A 21,425-nucleotide genomic window follows, 5' to 3' on the forward strand; every position below is an offset into this window, starting at 1 on the left:
CAGTGATCAAGATAATCATTTCACTGCAGTATAGTTTTTATATTCTCTACTTCCAAATCAAAATGAGTAAGTGGTTCGGGGCTTATTTACAAGAATGATGATGAGGCAAATCTTAAATAATGTGAATCGACATTAAACACATACATTGAGCACTGAAGGTAGACTTGTTTTAGTAGTAGTTGGTAGTACCAAAACGATCATAATATCTGATATCGTAAACTTTATAATATGGGATTCTAAGTATACACAGCCAGTATGCAGTGGTGATATGAATGCTATTTTCCACTAATGAAAGTTTGCCACCAGTCCAAAATGACATTCTAAATACCACACGATTAAGAAAGGTTGTGTATGAATTCCATTGCTGGGATAATATCAGGTGTGTTGGTCGGATGTCACAATGGAAGGTTGATTGATACAAACAATATGTTTTACTGGCTGCTCATAAAAGACAAAGAATAGAGCATTTCCCAATCGTCTGCACCTGCAAACCCTCAAACAAAATGTCTCCTGTTAGAAATGATTAGAAAGCACTTGTTGAAAACTCCTGAGTAATAAAACAATAACAAGTTTAAAATAATGGTCATACGATGGATCATTTACACCAGCCAGAAGCCACACATGGATGCATCCTTTGCAAACAACAGGAATATGTTCAAACTTGTGCCTTTTTTGGAATACTTAGAACTCTGGTTTTCTTCATGACAACATCTTGGCTCATCAGAGTCAAATGAGCAAAAACAGCTCCCCTGTAATTGTTGGGATTGTTTGGAATTTGGTATTGTATTTGTCCTGATGAGTGGAAAAATGAAAAACTTCAGCAACATTTTCTGTTTGCAGCAATATTCAAGTTCTGCAACACCAAATAGCTGTTTTCACCCCTTGAGTCTTTTACCAGTTACTGTAAATATATCTCTTTTTGTTGCAGGCTCTCCAAATAGTGCAACCTGTTTCTCCTCATTTACTTGATAAAATCCTCAAGAATTTTGAACACCTTTTAAAAATCTCCATCTAACCTTCTCTGTTCCAAGTGGAACAATTTTCATCTGTAGGTTGTAAGGTTTTCTCAATTTCTGGAAATCTCTATTCTCTCTTCTTGATCACCTTAAAATTGGAAGAAATTGAATTTTCATTGCTGAACAAAATGTAAAGTTATTTATTTTTTTTAAACTGAAGTCTTGAGTAATTCTGGGATTAGTGCTTATACTTTTATTCCTGCCATCAAGATCCACATTGGGAAACATAAGGAAAATACAGACTTCCTGTAGTAACAGTAAAGTGGACCACATTTGTGTACATTCTGACATGGACACAGTCCTTTGGAGCAACTTCCCTTATTTCCAATTTCCTTTCCATGACATAGCACTTGTTTTCTGGTGATAACAAATATTGTTTTGAAACAAGATTATGGCACTCTACCCGCATCCTAATACTAATTAGCTCCAAATTTAACATGGTTGTTAATTTGAATTGAATCTGACAAAATGAGCCTGAAATCTGTAGAATAATTGTAGATCACGAATGGTTAATTAGTTTTCTCCCATTTGCATGTCTGGTTCAATGAGATAGCAAGGCATTGACAAGGTTCCATACGATAGACTGGTCAGTAAGGTTAGGTCACATGGAATGTAAGGAGACCTCACTAATTGGATACAAAATTGGCTTGACAGTAGGAGACAGAGGATGGTGGTAGAGGGCTGTTGTTCTTACTGGGGGCCTGTGATCAGTTTGCTGCAAGGATCATTGCTGGGTCCCTTGTTGTTCATCATTTGTGTGAATGAGTTGGAAGACAATACAGGACATACAGTTAGTAAGTTGCAGATGACTCCAGAATTGGTGATATGTTGGATAGTGAAGAAGGTTATCTCAGAGTAGAATAGAATCTTGATCAACCCAGTCAGTAGACTGAGGAATGGCAAATGAAGTTTCATTCAGATAAATTGGATGGGTATATGAATAGGAAGGGTTTGGAGGGATATGGGCCGGGTGCTGGCAGGTGGGACTAGATTGGGTTGGGATATCTGGTCGGCATGGACGGGTTGGACCGAAGGGTCTGTTTCCATGCTGTACATCTCTATGACTCTAAATGTGAGATGTTGCATTTTGATAAGACAAACCAAGGCAGGACTTATACAGTTAATGGTTGAGCCTTGGGGAGTATTGTGTAACAGGGAAATGGGTGCAGGTACATAGTTCTGTCAGAGTGGCATCACAGGTAGATGGTAGCGAAGAAAGCGTTTGGCATGCTTGCCTTCATCAGCCATAGCATTGAGTACAGGAGTTGGGATGTCATGTTACAGCTGTACAAAACATTGGTAAGGCCACATTTGGAGTGCTGCATGCAATTCTGATTACCCTGCTATGGGAAGCATGTTATTAAACTGGAAAAGGTATAAAAAATGTTCACAAGGATGTCACCAAAACTGGAGGTTTGAGTTGTAAGGAGAGGCTGAATAGGTTGGGGCGTTTTTTCCATGGAGTATTGGAGGCTGGGGGGATGATCTTATGGAGGTTTATAAAATCATGAGAGGCATAGATAAGGCGATTGGTGGAGATCTTTTCCCGAGGTTAGGATAGCCCAAAGCTCGAGGGCATAGTTTTAAGGTGAGAAGAGAAAGGTTTTATAAGGGACCTGAGGGGCCACTTTTTCACACAGAAGCTGGTACATATATAGAATGAGCAGCTAGCGGAGTGGTGGAGGCTGATACAATTAGAACTTTGAAAAGACATTTGGACAAGTGCATGAAGAGGAATGTTTTTCAAGGATATGGGCCAAGTGCTGGCAAATGGGATTAGTTCAGCTGAAGAAACCTGGTCAACGTGGACGAGTTGGGCTGACAGGCCTGTTTCCATGCTTTATGACTCTATTACAGTTGATATAGACCAGCTGCAAGAGAGGAAATTCCCAATACTCTGGTAAGTGTAATCTTTTAAGGCCCAGACCTACCATCATCTCAGAGTAAGTTGGCAAGGTTGTAAACATAATCTTTTCAGAATTGACCACATCTCATCACAAACATCATACCCATAATTCCATCACAGCTATGCCATGTGATGATCTCTTGAGATATCTTTTAGTAAAGGAGCAGACTTCAGTGCAATAATGATGGGCTGCAAACCATTTGTTTGCAGTCATACAATCTGGTGTAGAAGAATAATGAAAGAAAAAATAAGTATTTCTGCATTTTATTTTGCTATTATATTCCGAGGTAGTTTTTTTGTATCTTTAAAGTAAATATACTTGAAATTGAAGAATAGTTGTTCTAACTCTGAGAATCAAGATGCTACTTTTCAAAAGTTTTTAACCCATTATTATTCAGTTTGTGATTTTCCTCAGTATGTTCACGAGGGGCTAGTTCACTGAATCTGTGACAAGTGGAATACTGTTGACTTCAAACAGTAATGCGATCGGCAGTAGTTCACATCAAAAGGGAGCAATTTTGTGATGTAACAGTTTAGGGATTGGAATCCCTGCAGTGCAGAAAGAGGCCATTCAGCCCATAAAGGTTGCGCCAACCCGCCAAAGAGCATCCCACCCAAACCCTGCAACTCTGCCTTTACCACAGCTAACCCACATATCACTGGGCACGATGGGGCAACTTAACATGGCCAATCCACTGAGCTTGCACATCCTTGGACTGTGGGGCACCCAGGAGCACCCAGCAGAAACCCATAATGACAAGGGGAGAATATATAAACTTCACAAAGACAGTCACACAAAGCTGGAAGTGAACTTGTGTCCCAAGTGCTGTGAGACAGCAGTGCTAAGCACTTAGCCATCTTGTCACCCACTAGACACAGGCTCACTGCTGCAGAGGCCTAGTTTCAAATCCCACAAGAGGCTATTGAAATGAAAATCATGCTCTCTGTCAGATGTAAGGGTCCAAGACCAGTCTCAAACCAAATCATCATGAGTCTTACAACAGAATTCCTACCGTAAAACAGATCCATTCATGTGAGGCTGAACAACGTAAACATGGTATACAGGAACAAAAAGGGTTATCATCTGAGGTTGGAGCTACAGTAGGCTTTTGAAGTCAAGTCTGGAGACTTTTGTTGTGTATCCAGCTGTGCTTTAACTAACTTGGGAACACTTGATGCTGACAATAGGTAGCAAAATAGGAAATAGTTCATAGAAATATAAAAGTGAACATAAAAGACTTGTACAGACTGTGTTTTAATCTATGATTGGAAATGAACAAACAAAATAGTGTAGTGATTGGCCTTTCGGTTAATCATTTAATGGGATAAACAATTGGACATTTTTTTCTTCAGTTCTATACTGGTGTTGCTTTATTAAAATACATTATAAAATGTATATTCAGGGTAATAATGTAACAGAAATTAGACGTGATCTACATAGACTTCAGTAAGGCATTTAACAAGGTTCTCCATGGGATTCTGGTCAGCAATGTTAGATCTCATGGAATACAGGGAGAACTAGCCATTTGGATACAGAACTGGCTCAAAGGTAGAAGACAGAGGGTGGTGGTGGAGGGTTGTTTTTCAGACTGGAGGCCTGTGACCAGTGGAGTGCCACAAGGATCGGTGCTGGGTCCACCACTTTTTGTCATTTATATAAATGATTTGGATGTGAGCTTAAGAGGTGCAATTAGTAAGTTTGCAGATGAAACCAAAATTGGAGGTGTAATGGACAGTGAAGAGGTTACCTCGGATGGGCCAATGGGCTGAGGAATAGCAGGTGGAGTTTAAATTAGATAAATGTGAGGTGCTGCATTTTGGGAAAGCAAATCTTAGCAAGACTTATACACTTATTGTTAAGGTCCTAGGGAGTGCCGCTGAACAAAGAGACCTTGGAGTGCAGGTTCACAGCTCCTTGAAAGTAGAGTTGCAGGTAGATAGGGTAATGAAGAAGGCATTTGGTATGCTTTCCTTTATTGATCAGAGTATTGAGTACAAGAGTTGGGAGGTCATGTTGCGGCTGTACGGGACATTGGTTAGGCCACTGTTGGAATATTGCGTGCAATTCTGGTCTCCTTCCTATGGGAAGGATGTTGTGAAACTTGAAAGGGTTCAGAAAAGATTTACAAGAATGTTGCCAGGGTTGGAGGATTTGAGCTACAGGGAGAAGCTGAACAGGCTGGGGCTGTTTTCCCTGAAGCATCGGAGGCTGAGGCATGACCTCATAGAGATTTATAAAATCATGAAGGGCATGGATAGGATAAATAGACAAAGTCTTTTCCCTGGGGAGGCGGGGGAGGGGGGGGGCATGGGTAGTCCAGAATTAGAGGGCTTAGGTTTATGGTGAGAGGGGAAAGATATCAAAGGGACCTAAGGGGCAACATTTTCACGCAGAGGGTGGTACGTGTATGGAATGAGCTATCAGAGGAAGTGGTGGAGGCTGGTACAATTGCAACATTTAAAAGGCATTTAGATGGGTATTCGAATAGGAAGGGTTTGGTAGGATATGGGCCGGGTGCTGGTAGATGGAACTAGATTGGGTTGGGATATCTGATCAGCTTGGATGTGTTGGACTGAAGGGCCTGTTTCCGTACTGTACATCTCTATGACTCTACTTTTGCCCCTGTATGTACTGTTATGACACAGAGGTGAATCCTTCTGTTAATTAAACCAAACACCCAGAAAAACCCACCTCGCCTTATAATCTGTTAAAGTATGAGTGACAGGAGAACTCTCACATTTCACTGTCTGAAGCAAATGATATCAATTTATTCTTTAACTCTAAAAGTGAACTTTAAACAACTATTCACAACTCTCAGCCGTCCCCTTCTCTTAATTGCTTATCATTTGCCTCCGACTCTATAACAATATACTGTTTCAATAAAAACCTTATTAAAATTACATCAATTTAATTTCAAAACCATACAACAGCTGTCATCTCCAGTGTCTGTCTTCATCCAGCTGAAGTTCTCCCTGAGTCATCTTCTTTCTTTTCACTGTGAAGATGTTCCATGTAAAAAGATATCTTTGATACAGAGTTTTTCAAATGGCAGTTGCTCTACCTGACTTTCAAACTGCCTGCCTTTTTTATATCCTCAACATCAGATTGTCTTATTGGTTTGATTTTGGCAAAACAATAAATTCAAACTCGATTGACTTTTAGCTACCTGGAGCATAATTTAAACTGGTTGGTGAAATTTGAATTGTTGTCAAAACAGCAACCCACTCAGATATCCATTTCACGGCCAAATGTTACATATTTTCAATTTTCCAGTACATTCTGGGGCTGCTAGTTAGTTGTATGACAGGTGCTTGTCAGCTTTCATTGCAGAACAACATTCTCTCTCTCTCTTAAAGGTACAGTACACACCTTCAACTTCACAATACGACCAATTGTCACTCTTTTAGACAGTATATTTCTCATATTATTTTCTTTTTCAACAGTTTGATGACTGAATGGAAACCTTTGGAAAAGTGTGCTCCATAATTCAATGATTTTTGTTGTGATTTGCTGAAGCATTCTTAAAGGTAAGGACAACTATTTCTCTTTAATTATTCATTTATTAGCATTGTTGTTAGACAAACTTCTTAAAATATTTGATAGATAATGGTAGTTCAACAAGAATGCAATATACACTGAGATGGGCAGAGATAAGGCACTTTTATAGTGACCATTGTTTTGTTTTATTTTGTTGGGAGTTATACATGTTTCACATTTTGTCTGACGAGATACATAAATGGATGTCAAGGCTGTCGCTGGGAAGAAACACCTGCTGGAATTGAATGAAATGGAAAAACAATAGAATTTGCTTGAAACAGATTAAATGTGATAACTGATGGGATTGACTGGGCATGTGGATTACTTGGGAATGGAATGGAGTTATTAACATGTTCATATTTTATCATCTGCCATGCAAGAAGCTATCCAGTACCAATAGAGGGAAGGTGTGAAATTAAAATTATCCCATTGATCGATTAATCAAAAATAATATCAATATTTATCTTTGTTCTTAATGCTTTACTGTGTATATTTGATACATTATTTTTATCAGTCAGCAGAGATCACCCAGTACCTGGTATGTATGACACTGCACCATTTGCTGGGAAACTATGAGATCGATGTTCCATAGTAGTTCACTCTGATGAGTGATTTTGTGATGTAGCATTTTTTGTACAAGACAATATTCACTGTTTTTGCTGAATGCAAAGCTTGTTTTCAATGAAACTAACAGACACCTCATTAAAAATCTAAAGTTGATGTTCTAAGAGGTCTTATTAGAGGTATCTATTTGCAGGATCAGGCTTAGAGTTCAATGCAGTACTTTTTAAAACTGATCGACATGGACCTTTATATCAAATCTTTCAAATAAGTGAAATTACAGATCTTGCATTTAGTTTATTTTTTTTTATAGTTATTACGCTTATTATTTTTCAGCTACTTCTTGAAGTAATAACTTGTAACAATATCACATATCTATTAGTGGGAATATGTTTGGCAACAATTACTGTTTTATAGATCTCCAAAGACTTCATATAGTGTAGAACTAAAAGCTTTGTGTAGTACCAGTTTTTACCCACCAGATGTGACTAGAGTACTTTGTAAGTAATCTACAGTATGCTTTAAAACTTCCACCAGAGTCCTCAAGAGACTGTAAAAAGGAACAATATTACATCGTTATCGGGCAGTAAGATTCTCTCATTCAATTTTCATCAGTCACTGCGGTCCCAGTGAAGATGTCACTTTGTAAATGGGATTTTGACAGTCTTTGAGCTTCAATAATAACATTCACTGAAATCTTTCCAGAAATAATAGCCAACACATCCCCAATCGCATTGTTTTACTAACATTTAGGTTAGACGTGTGCAGGCAATACCCACCAATTGTGCCAGGGGAAAGGAAACGCAGAATTGAATCTTTTGCGAACAGGCATTGACATTAATGGGAAATAAGTTGATCAGACCATAAGATATTGAACATTATTGGAAAACGAAATAGGATATCTGCTGTAAAGACACTCAGATGCCAGCAAAATTGTGAATGTTCTACCCATGTCAACATGTCCAATAACTTAACGATGTAATTTGTCAACATTTACTGTCTTATGATACCATGATATCTGGTTTGTAAGGGCTTTATGATTGCTGTAATATCAAGTTTAAAATACAAGAAATAATATGCAAGCTTAAGAAAGATGGTGACAATTCAAGGAATTTTTCAGGAACTGTTTCTGGTAGCAATTATTGATAACTTGTGGTAAGATAATGCAGAAAAAAAGATCTCAAGTAATTTACCAACTCAATACTATTATTTTACTTTGGTGTCAACGAAAATAAGTATGTGATTAAATAAGTGAAGACATCTCATCCTCTTCATGTACGGTGTAAGCTGTTGCTTGAGTTAGAGGTTGAGAGTGGAATCTTTTGAAGCGTTGTGGTCCTGCCCATCACTCACAGCTGGCAACTGATCCATGCCATCTTTAGTTTGGAAGGCCTGCCAAGCCATCAGGCAGTGGGGATGCAAGCTTTGGGTCAGCAGCAAAGGCAGGAGGTTCACAGGAGGCCTCGAATCCTTTCCTGATGTTCTATGATCAGGCATTAGACTGAGTACCTCAGACTGAGGAACTCCACACCGAATCCCAGCTAAGGTGACCAGCTGGCTACACCATATCAGCTACTGCGAAACTGCATGGTGACAGTTCTACCTGCAGCTGGGTTAATGCCAACAAGCGAGGCACTTAAATGATCCTGACGTGTTGACTTAAGGACTGGAGAGTTTGAGTGATAAGGAGAGGCTGGATAGACTGGGGCTTTTCTCATTGGAGCATAGCAGATTGAGGGGTGACCTTATAGCGGTTTTTAAAATGATGAGGGATATAGATAAGGTGAATGACAGCTGTCTTTTTCCTAAGGTGGGGATTTCAAGACTGGGGGCATATTTTTAAGGTGAGAAGAGAAAGATTTAAAAAAGAGAGGCAACTTTTTTTACACAGAGAATAGTTCACGTGTGGAAAGAACTTCCAGAGGAAGTGGTGGTTGCGGGAACAGTTACAACATTTAAAAGACATTTGGATAAGCACATGAAAAAGAAATGTTTGGAGGGAAGGGGGCCAAGCATAAGCAGGTCGGACTCATTTAGTTTGGGATTATGGTCAGCAAGGACTGGTTGGATGAAGGGGTCTGTTTCTGTGCTGTATGACCTTAAATGGTGGTGGGGTGTTAACTCTCACCATGAGCCTTCTGTCTCTGACCTAATCTGGTGGAAGTGGGAAGGTGCTGGTTGAAGATACAGTATCACAGAATCTAATGGAATACCCTTTCTACTTCCAATCTTACCATGAAAAAGAGCAGAAGATTCCACCCCTATCAAATTAAACATTTATCAATGTTGCTGCAAGACTTTGGAACCAAATCATCGGAAAATGCCATTCATAACACAGTGAAAGTTGTCCCATACTCACAATAATGAACACATTTTTAGTTACTTATGCTTACTTCTGTTTTATTTTCCTCATAATTTTCCTTTGGGAGGTTAATATCGCAGTACCACTTTCAGAATGGATTTTGGTTAGTTCAGTCAAAGAGTTGGTGATATTGGAAGACAAAGAGACATGCAAGAACAAATACGGTAATAAATGTTAATTTCCTGTCATATCAAAGTCACAGCATAACTATGGACAGAGAAAGAAATATGCTGATATTTACTTTGAATGTAAAAATGACCTCACAACTGAGAATAATCTACATGATCATAAAAAATGGCCAATTTAGCCCACCTTGCATTTAGAATTATTGCATTCATTTATCCAACAACTGATTTTATCTTCTTAGCTGATTTCCTGTGAGAGTTACTGAGTGAAGACATGGTGGTGTAGTAATCTAGGATGTCAAGGAAATGTTCTGGGGGAATGGGATCATATCCTATTGTGACAGATGGTCAAGTTTGAATTCAATTCAGGAACAAATGGAGTAATAGACCTCATCGCTGGTGACCATATAACCACTGTTGATTGTTTTAAAGATGCTAGTTCTCTAACATCCTTTCGAGAAGGAAATGTGCCATCCTTACCTTGTGACAGCGAGTGACTCCAGACCCACAGCAGTGTAATTGACTATAGTATAGGATGAGCAATAAATGCAGACCTGACCAGAGATTCCCACAAATGAATAAGATGTAATCAGCCTTAGTTGCCTGCTTTTTCCGATCATTCCAAATATATATTAATATCTTCATGGAATAGTGCATGATTACAACTTTTATTATAACTGACCATGTGAATATAAACAACACATTTTAATAGTAAATATGCAATGAAATACATTATATTACCATTTGACTTCCCGAGACACACAAACTTCATGATCTCTTTCCAAAAGCAACTTGCCCTCCACAACTTAGTCATAGAGTCATGGAGATGTACAGCACGGAAACAGACCATTCACTCCAACTCATCCGTGCTGACCAGATATCCCAATCCAATCTAGTCCTACCTGCCGGCATCTGGCCCATATTCCTTCAAACCCTCCCTATTCAAATACCCATCCAGATGCCTTTTAAATGTTGCAATCGTACTAGCCTTCACCACTTCCTCTGGCAGCTCATTCCATACACTTACCACCCTCTATGTGAAAAAGTTGTCCCTTAGGTCCCTTTGATATCTTTCCCCTCTCACCCTAAACCTATACCCTCTAGTTCTGGACTCCCACATCTCAGGGAAGAAACTTTGTCTATTTATCCTATCCATGCCCCTTATGATTTTGTAAACCTCTATAAGGTCACCCTGCAGCCTCTGACGCTCCAAGGAAAACAGCCCCAGTCTGTTTAGCCTCTCCCTATAGCTTAAATCCTCCAACCCTGGCAACATTCTTGTAAATCTTTTCAGAACTCTTTCAAGTTTCACAATATCCTTCCCATAAGAAGGAGACCAGAATTGCACACAATATTCCAAAAGTGGCCTAACCAACATTTTGTATAGCTGCAACATGACCTCTTAACTCCTGTACTCAATACTCTGACCAGTAAAAGAAAGCATACCAAACACGTTCTTAATTATCCTATCTACCTGCGACTCCACTTTCAAGGAGCTATGAACCTACACTCCAAGGTCTCTTTGTTCAGCAACAATCCCTAGGACCTTACCATTAAGTGTGTAAGTCCTGCTAACATTTGCTTTCCCAAAATGCAGCACCCCAGATTTATATAAATTAAACTCCACCTGCCACTTCTCAGACCATTTCCCCATCTGGTCAAGATCCTGTTGTAATCTGAGGTAACCCTCTTCGCTGTCCACTACACCTCCAATTTTGGTGTCATCTGCAAACTTGCTAATTATACCTCTTATGCTCGCATCCAAATCATTTATATAAATGATGAAAAGTAGCAGACCCAGCACTGATCCTTGTGGTATTCCACTGGTCACAGGCCTCCAGTCTAAAAAACAACCCTCCACCACCACCCTCTGTCTTCTACCTTTGAGCCAGTTCTGTATCCAAATGGTTAGTTCTCCCTGAATTCCATGACATCAAACCTTGTTAACCAATCTCTCATGGGGAACATTGTCGAACACCTTACTGAAGTCCATTTTGATCACGTCCACCACTCTGCCCTCATCCATCCTCTTTGTTACTTCTTCAAAAAACTCAATCAAGTTGGAGACATGATTTCCCACACACGAAGCCATGTTGACTATCCCTAATCAGTCCTTGCTTTTCCAAATACGTGTACATCCTGTCCCTCAGGATTCCCTCCAACAACTTGCCCACTACCGACATCAGGCTTAATGGTCCATTGTTCCCTGGCTTGTCATTACCACCCTTCGTAAACAGTGGCACCATGTTAGCCAACCTCCAGTCTTCCGGCACCTCACCTGTGACTATTGATGATACAAATATCACAGCAAGAGGCCCAGCAACCACTTCCCTAGCTTCCCACAGAGTTCTAGGGTACACCTAGAGTCATAGAGTCATAGAGATGTACAGCATGGAAACAGACCCTTCGGTCCAACACGTCCATGCCAACCAGATATCCCAAACCAATCTAGTCCCACCTGCCAGCACCCGGCCCATATCCCTCCAAACCTTTCCTATTCATATACCTATCCAAATGCCTCTTAAATGTTGCAATTGCACCAGCCTCCACCACATCCTCTGGCAGCTCATTCCATACACGTACCACCCTCTGCATGAAAATGTTGCCCCTTAGGTCTCTTTTATATCTTTCCCCACTCACCCTAAACCTATGCCCTCTAGTTCTGGACTCCCCGACCCCAGGGAAAAGACTTTGCCTATTTATCCTATCCATGCCCCTCATAATTTTGTACACCTCTACAAGGTCACCCCTCAGTCTCCGACGCTCCAGGGAAAACAGCCCCAGCCTGTTCAGCCTCTCCCTGTAGCTCAGATTCTCCAACCCTGGCAACATCCTTGTAAATCTTTTCTGAACCCTTTCAAGTTTCACAACATCTTTCCGATAGGAAGGAGACCAGAATTGCATACAATATTCCAACATGGCCTAATCAATGTCCTGTACAGCCTCAAAGTGACATCCCAACTCCTGTACTCAATACTCTGACCAATAAAGGAAAGCATACCAAACGCCTTCTTCACTATCCTATCTACCTGCGACTCCACTTTCAAGGAGCTATGAACCTGCACTCCAAGGTCACTTTGTTCAGCAACACTCCCTAGGACCTTACCATTAAGTGTATAAGTTCTGCTAAGATTTGCTTTCCCAAAATGCAGCACCTCGCATTTATCTGAATTAAACTCCATCTGCCACTTCTCAGCCCATTGGCCCATCTGGTGAAGATCCTGTTGTAATCTGAGGTAACCCTCTTCGCTCTTCACTACACCTCCAATTTTGGTGTCATCTGCAAACTTACTAACTGTACCTCTTATGCTTGCATCCAAATCATTTATGTAAATGACAAAAAGTAGAGGGTCCAGCACCAATCCTTGTGGCACTCCACTGGTCACAGGCCTCCAGTCTGAAAAATAACCCTCCACCACCACCCTCTGTCTTCTACCTTTGAGACAGTTCTGTTCCCAAATGGCTAGTTCTCCCTGTATTCCATGAGATCTAACCTTGCTAACAGTCTCCCATGGGGAACCTTGTCGAATGCCTTATTGAAGTCCATATAGATCACATCTACCGCTCTGCCCTCATCAATTTTCTTTGTTACTTCATCAAAAACTCAATCAAGTTTGTGAGACATGATTTCCCACACACAAAGCCATGTTGACTATCCCGAATCAGTCCTTGCCTTTCCAAATACATGTACATCCTGTCCCTTAGGATTCCCTCCAACAACTTGTCCACCACCGAGGTCAGGCTCACTGGTCTATAGTTCCCTGGCTTGTCCTTACCACCCTTCTTAAACAGTGGCACCACGTTTGCCAATCTCCAGTCTTCCGGCACCTCACCTGTGACTATCAATGGTACAATATCTCAGCAGGAGGCCCAGCAATCACTTCTCTAGCTTCCCACAGAGTTCTCGGGTACACCTGATCAGATCCTGGGGATTTATTCACCTTTAACCATTTCAAGACTTCCAGCACTTCCTCCTCTGTCATCTGGACATTTTGCAAGATGTCACCATCTATTTTCCTACAGTCCATATCTTCCATATCCTTTTCCACAGTAAACACTGATGAAAATACTTGTTTAGTATCTCCCCCATCTCCTGCGGCTTCACAAAGGCCAGCTTGCTGATCTTTGAGGGGCCCTATTCTCTCCCTAGTTACCCTTTTGTCCTTAATGTATTTCTAAAAACCCTTTGCATTCTCCTTAACCCTATTTACCAAAGCTATCTCATGTCTCCTTTTTACCCTTCTGATTTCCCTCTTAAGTATACTCCTACTTTCTTTATACTCTTTCAAGGATTCACTCGATCTATCCTGTCTATATCTGACATATGCTTCCTTCTTTTTCTTAACCAAATCCTCAATTTCTTTAGTCATCCAGCATTCCCTCCACCTACCAGCCTTTCATTTCATCCTTACAGGAATATACTGTCGCTGGACTCTTGTTATCTCATTTTTGAAGGCTTCCCATTTTCCAGCCATCCCTTTACTTACAAACATCTGCCCCCAATCAGCTTTTGAAAGTTCTTGCCTAATACTATCAAAATTAGCCTTCCTCCAATTTAGAATTTCAACTTTTAGATCTTGCCTATTCTTTTCCATGACTATTTTAAAGCTAATAGGAGTATTATTGCTGGCCCCAAAGTGCTCCCCTACTGACACCTCAGTCTCCTGCCCTGCCTTATTTCCCAAGAGTAGGTCAATTTTGCACCTTCTCTAGTAGGTACATTCACATACTGAATCAGAAAGTTTTCTTGTCCACTCTAAACAAATTCCTCTCCATCTAAACCCTTAACACAATGGCAGTCCCAGTCTATGTTTGGAAAGTTAAAATCCCCTTGCATAACCACCCTATTATTCTTACAGGTAATTGAGATCTCCTTTCAAAGCTGTTTCTCAATTTTCCTCTGACCATTAGGAGTCTATATTACAATCCCAATAAGGTGATCATTCTTTTCTTATTTCTCAGTTCATCTCAAATAACTTCCTTGGCTGTATTTCTGGGAATATTCTCCCTCAGTAGAGTTGTAATGCTATCCCTTATCAAAAACACCACTCCCTCTCCTCTCTTGCCTCCCTTTGTGTTCTTCCTGTTGCATTTGTATCCTGTAATATTAAGCTTTCAGTCCTGTCCATTCCTGAGCCACGTTTCTGGAATTGTTATGATATCCCAGTCCCATGTTCGTAACTGTGCCCTGAGTTCATCTGCCTTCCCTGTTCGGCCTCTTGCATTGAAATAAATGCAGTTTACCTTATCAGTCCTACCTTATTCTCTGCATTAGAGCCAGTCTCGATACCAGAAACTTGGTGGTTCTTGCTACATTCTCCTGAGAATCCATCACCCCCCACATTTTCCAAAACAGCATACTTGTTTGAAACAGGGATACCCACAGAAGACTCCTGCCCTATCTGCCTAACTCTCTTACCTTTCCTGGAGTTAATCCATCTATGTAACTGTATCTGCATCTTTTTTCCCTTCCTATAGCTGCCATCCATCGCATCCCTTGTTTTTGTAAATTCCTCATTGCCTCTAACTGTCTCTCCAATTGATCCATTTAATCTCATAGGATTCACAACCAGTGGCATTTATTGCAGATATAATCCTCAGTAACATGTAAACTCTCCTAAACTCCTACATCCGACAAGAAGAGCATATCTGTCTACTGAAGGCCATTTTTGCCTCTTCCAGTCTGCAGACCTAGAAAATAGCATTGTTTTATTCTTCTACAAAACATTGCTCCAGGCTAACTTAATATTTTTGGCTTATATTTTTAAGTTTAATCAAGAGACAGCTCTCAAAATAACATATAATTAAGAAAAAAAACTCTACTCACTACTGCAGACTTACTGTCAGGCCACACTTAAAAGTATTCTCTTTTCTGTTTCTGTGCTGTGACCTCTTCAAAACAGGTTCCTCCAAAATTAATTGTGAATTTCACTCTGTTCATTTTCCCAGAAGCACTCCGATGTCCAACGATACATGAATCTAAACTTTAAAGGCAGTAACTGTGCAGGTGTGGGTTTCTTTCTTTCTCTCTCTCTCTCTCTCCTGCACTGACCTGACCATGTGCTGCCTTTGTCTGTTCCTCTTCCTTTTAAAAGTGCTGTTGTTTTGGCTTTTTGTTTTCTCCAAAGTTCCAAAACTCTAAAGTATATAAAACAGTAATTGCGAGTCCTGGAATTTGAGGAAATCACCTCCACCTAAAATACCTCAAAAATGGAGCAGCCTGTTCCAGCCAGAAGTTTTTCCCATCCTCCATCTTGGATTCCCCAGAATAAGTTTTTAAATACTTTAGTAGTTTAATCAGAACACTGTCCTCATTAATAATTACTAATTGTGATAATTAATGATATTATAGCAAATGTTATTGTGTGTAAGATTGTGAGAAATAACAGTATCTGTTTCAAAACAAAAAATGGCAACAAAGTTAAATCCTATCTTCTGTTATTCCACTTCTTGTCTGAAATGTTTTGATTCACGACTGATCATGTGGCCATGAAAGTATGTAAAGCATTCTTCCCGTAGGTTAAATTAAAACCTAAATTTAAATTGTATCCGAAATATTGAACTCTGAAATTTAAAGAGCAATTTTAACCATTCCATTAAGTAAAGCAAAATCAAATATTTTAACTACTTGAGCTTAAATCAAATCCTAATCTTATTATGGTTACATATGATCTCTTCAATCACCTTCCATCTTTTGACTTGTGTTTTGTACCACTCATCATCATGCTTTGTCCATGTCTTTTAGGGTTGTATTTGTCAGTGTTCATGAAGATTTTGAGCACCTCCGTAAGATCCTTTTTCACTTGTCTATGTCCTTTCTGTAGAAAAAGCCCACACAATTATTCTTTTGTGAACATCCAAGGTGAAGTTTATTCTACTGCTCGAGTTGCCTGCAGCATACAGTTATAATGTTGCTTCCAGTGCATAACTACACTTCAGTGTGATAGAGTGGTACCCAGAGGCACTCCATTTAAATGTTGTCCAAATATTTTGGGTCACATAGGGCATATGTGGTTTGAGATAAGCATTCAGTCAATGTTATTTTATGTATGTGTTACATATATGGACAATTTACAAATGGATTTTACACCAAAAATCCCTGTAGTTGAGATACTGTGGTGATTTAATTGAGAAAACCTGTTTGTTGCAAATTCACTGCTTATGTATAGACATGCCTAATTAACATATTAAATAGGCATCTGCCATGTGCTTGTTTGCTTCAACATGTAATTAATCTGGATTTTAATGTACAATAATTTTTTTATTGGGAAGTAATTAAGTTAGATCATGTGGATTGGTTCTTAAGGAGGTTGCTAAGATGGTGCCACACAGAGAAGGCAAGGATGGAGGTCCTTCCAGGAGTGTTTTCACAGCAGTGTGCCTGCCTGCCGCTGAGATGTGCTGCATTTTTAATTTTTCTCTCAGAGATAAGTCACAAATTAACAAGACAGTTTCATCCTCCGTTTGCATGATTCCATTCTCCTATTATTGTACTTTCAGCAGTATCTGCTGAGACCGTTTGTATTTGAAAATTCACTGTTAATAATGTGGGGTCTCTGAAATTGAGCTCAAACTAATAACACTCATGGCACAACAGCTATATCGTATTTGGACTTCATTTAGTAGAATTTGTAAATCATTTATGATCCTTTTAAGTGCGGTTAGTCGCACAACAATTTGCAAAGGTCTGGGATTATTAGATTTCTGTTCATTACAATACGGTGTACTGGGTTACCCTGGGTGCAATTATGAGGAGTCTTGTTGTTGCAAAATGAGTCATAAAATTTTCATCTTAAAAAAAAAATCGCTGAACTGGGTCAAAATCCAACAAGGGCCAAACAAGAGCAGCACTCTTAACCCTTCAGTGAGGGTTTCTTTATCAGATTTCTCCACGACAGTGCCATTCTCTTCAATGCATTACTTCAGGGAAATAAATATAATTAGAATTCTCTCCAAAATTATGCCTTTGCATTCTAAGAGGGAATGCATTTGAAATGTGGTGAAACAGGTTGATCGTCAATCTGTCCTAGGTGATAGGTAGACTGGGAGAGTTTCCTGGTCAGCCAAATTCTGATAAAGCACAATGGTGCCCCTCAAGCTGTAGCCTGTTCCAAGAAAATCGATCTGTGAAAATAGATGTAAGCATGTGCTTTGTCTGCCTAATGTACAGAAGACATTTCCAAGAGGGAAGAGAACTAGTGTGAGCATATGAGATAGAGGAATCGCCATTCGACAAACCTTAAGCAAATAAAGACAAAACCAAGCTTGAACCTGATAAGCCTGTATACCCTGGGATGATGCTTTGAAAATATGGTGCCCTCTGATCCCTATTCATCCTACTACAAGAAAATATGGATGTTTGAAATAAGCCAAGAAAGAAATTAAAATAGAAACTGAGAAATTGGTGAAGTTTACTACATAGGTTGTAAATGTAAATCTTTTTCTCTCTTGGTTCATCAGTATTGGCTATAATTTTTATTGATTCCATGTTTGTATACAATATATGAGCTGGCAAGCATGAGATCCATCATGTTAATGATTCTTCATGTTATTGGAGCATAATATGGTCTTCTTAGTACTGTCTACCTTCATGCCCACAGAATGGTACATAATTGCATCATCAAATTGTTACAAAAGCTTTAATACATTCTAAACAAGTCCTGGCACAAGAGCAGAATAACAAACAGCTTTCTAAAACAGGGTGTATTTTCGACTTTCAGATATTATTTCGTGCATTTAATTCTGTTTCTATTTCAAAAGTCTTTCGGCTGCTTTGCGCTGTCATAATGTTGTAAATGGTGCTATGTAAATGCAAATCTCTTGTTTCTTCAGCTAATCAACAAATAGAGATGATAACGTCATCCATAAATCAAGTACCCAATAGGGACACTGATATGGACCCAGTGCTGATGTGATTAAGTGATTCCTATTGAATGTAGTTTTCAGTTCTTGACCAACTCAAGTTTATTTCTGAAATGCCTTGATGATAAATTAGATTTTCGGTTACCTCACATGTCACTTCCAGCGATGCTGAATAGTGTACCTTTTTTTTGTCAGAAGATGAAATAGATATGAAGAAGATATTCTAGAAATGTAAAAGACAAATACAACAAGAGGCGATAAAATATGAAAGAAAAGTAACTTTCAAAGTTATTCTGTGAACACTTATATTTTAAATAAATGAGTTTCAGCCAATCTGTTTGTTTTACTTTAAATTGTGGCTGCAATTAAAATTCGCTGTAAAAAGAGAAACATTTGTGAAACTGCTCAGTGATATTATATTCCAAAATAAGGTAATTGACATAGTCTTTTTAATCAAATAATTAAATTAATTAAATTTCTGTATCTTCTCTGGGTCATGTGGGTAAAAAGCATTTGCCTTTATATATATTTTATTGATTTCAAAATGACTCAAGTTCAATATGATTCAAATGGCTTTGGCACTATATTTTCACTCTACTGCATTCTTCATATTGCTTTGTTCTAATTACTTGATAATTCAAAATTTCTGGTAGAAAATTGATTTTGAAGAACCAAAAAGGAAGTCAATAGATCCTTTCACTTCCACAGAACATCGCCAACTGTTGTACAGCCCACATTACTTCTGAAGTGAAGCCACTTGTCACTATGCAGCAAGCACAGAAATCAATTCAGGCACAGCAAAGCCACAAGTAGTGAGTGAAATAAATGACAAGTCAACCTTGTTATTTCCAGGGATGGGAGTAGGGCAGAAATGTTTTCCCTGTAAAGGAGATGTAAAACCAAGACCCCAAAAGCTACAAAGTAGGTGATATTATAATGGACATTATTCCACAATCTCAGCAATTGGGATCATGAGAGTTCTAGTGATCAGAGTCTTGCAGTCCAAAATAAAGTAGACAGCAATCATTGTTAAACGTCCTCTGATTCGGCTATGCTTGTATTGAAGATTGCAATTGGCAGTTGACATATAAAGGCAAACCAAACCCCTTTACCTCAGCCAAATCTCCTTGTCATTCCTTCTTAAATGATCATATGGAAAAGATGGCCATTCTCAGATCTTATCTCTGAAGCTGGAGATCAAGGTCAGCTGAACGATTTCATGTACCAATGCAATCTCCTATGACATAATTGAAATAGCCATTGTTAGTACGTGAGTGTGGATAATTGGCTTCTGTACAACTTAAAAACAAGTACTATTCTTAACCACATTTCATTGATGTCCGTGGTTCTAGCTGAAGCCACTATTTCATATCAAAATTAGGAGTGATGGTCTATTTTGTTTCTCCCTGTTTTGACCTATGATAGTAATGATATTTACAGCACTTCAGCCGAAAATTGCAATCACCTAACTCCATACATTTTTTTTTTCCCACACCGGATCAGGTTTCCACTCTGTGTGGGTGCAGTCAATGATCTGCTCCCATTCTAAAAATGTTTTATTTTTTCAAATTTTATCTCATGCTCAATTGTATATGTTAAAATTTCAAAGCTGTCATGAAACAGCGCAATTAAGCAACAAACTCGAACATGATTTTAAGAGCAGAATTAGAAAATAATGCTTTCAAAAGTATTCCTTGATAATGTAAAGAATGGTAAGCCTGTGCACTTTGATTTACACAGCTGAAAATGGGTTTCCCACAAATATAAACATTTTATTCAGAGGATCTCAAAGATACTTTTTTAAACAATACAACTTAAAAAAAATCATGGAAGCTCAATTTTCACTGAAAACAATTTATATTTAACTTCAACAATATTTTTGCATAGTTCAAATTGCACAAAAAGAATGGATTACAGTCAAGTGAAAACTCCTGCTCTTTGTGTGTTTAAAATATGCAGGGGAGTGAAGGTGTTAACTTTTTTATATACTTCAGATTCAACCTTGGAATAGGTATTGATGTGCTGACAGAAGGCAGTTTCTTTGATGTAGCTCGTGTTTTGGTAACAGCATTGCCACAAGATGTCAAACCTGTCAGCTAATAAGTTTTGAACACTGTTATCAGGTTATATTGCATATCTCAATGCAGGATTAAAAAACAAAGCACCTAACATATACATCAGTTTGGTCGAGTTGGTACCACTTCTGCCCCTGAACTGGATGTTTGAAGCATCAAGTTGCATTCCAGTACTTCAATACATAATGAAGGTTAATAATGCAGCACATTACAGAGGGAGTGATGCACAATTAGAAGTATGGTCTTTCATACTAATTTTAAAATGAAAAGAACAGGAAATTTCCCAGTTCCTGGCCAGTAGTCATTTAGAGCTAATTTATCACAGACTATATATGATACCATATATTGCATTTTCAGAGGGTGCAATTCAATGGTGGAAATCATTTGTCTCGTGCAGAATCTTGTATGTTCAAATCATTGTATAACAATTGTTAATATATTTATTGATACCTGTGTTGATTAACTGGGGGAACTTTTCCAGAGCTTAAATATTATAATTACAATAGCTGTCCAGCTGTCCTCTACTCAGGCAAAAGTCATGTATAATGGATGATATGTGAACGTTTTTATATTGCACAGAACCCTTGCAAATAATTCCAATCTAGGCTTAAGAAGATTTGGAGAAGTATATTTTCAAAATGCAAGGGTCACAAAAAGTGTCATCATCCTGTAGGCCAAATGGAATCCTTCTGTCAGATTTGATTCCAACCACTATCCAATGAATGCTTGAAATTTTCTGTCATTTGCTAAATGTATTGAGTCTTACATTACTCCATGAAAGTTCTGACAAGTTGCTTGGAAAGAAAATTTGAAGTTGCCTTCAACATTTGGGCCAGGTTCAAGGAGTGCAATGTGAAAGCACTCACTTATTCATAACCTCCTCTTCAAGCTAAGGCTACCATGTCTGTTCCACTCTTCAATATTGCCTTTCGCCTAAGGTGTGGTGACGCCCAGGTTAATGTCACTACCAATTGACTCTC

General features: G+C 38.9%; 1 protein-coding gene across 14 annotated transcripts in view; it reads left to right on the top strand.

Moving 5' to 3' along the window:
• The window catches only part of LOC122556528 (teneurin-2-like), a 2,772,576-nt gene that overhangs the window by 698,218 nt on the left and 2,052,933 nt on the right, over positions 1-21,425 (top strand). For all 14 annotated transcript variants that reach the window (XM_087995212.1, XM_087995211.1, XM_087995218.1 and 11 more), the window contains one exon: positions 6,367-6,450. The gene's annotated coding sequence lies outside the window, so the exon portion shown is untranslated. The remainder of the gene's footprint in view (positions 1-6,366; positions 6,451-21,425) is intronic.

Source organism: Chiloscyllium plagiosum, unplaced genomic scaffold, assembly GCF_037043375.1.
Source record: "Chiloscyllium plagiosum isolate Xiang-an unplaced genomic scaffold, Cpla_swu_hap1 HiC_scaffold_16, whole genome shotgun sequence".
NCBI classification, from domain to species: Eukaryota; Metazoa; Chordata; class Chondrichthyes; order Orectolobiformes; family Hemiscylliidae; genus Chiloscyllium; species Chiloscyllium plagiosum.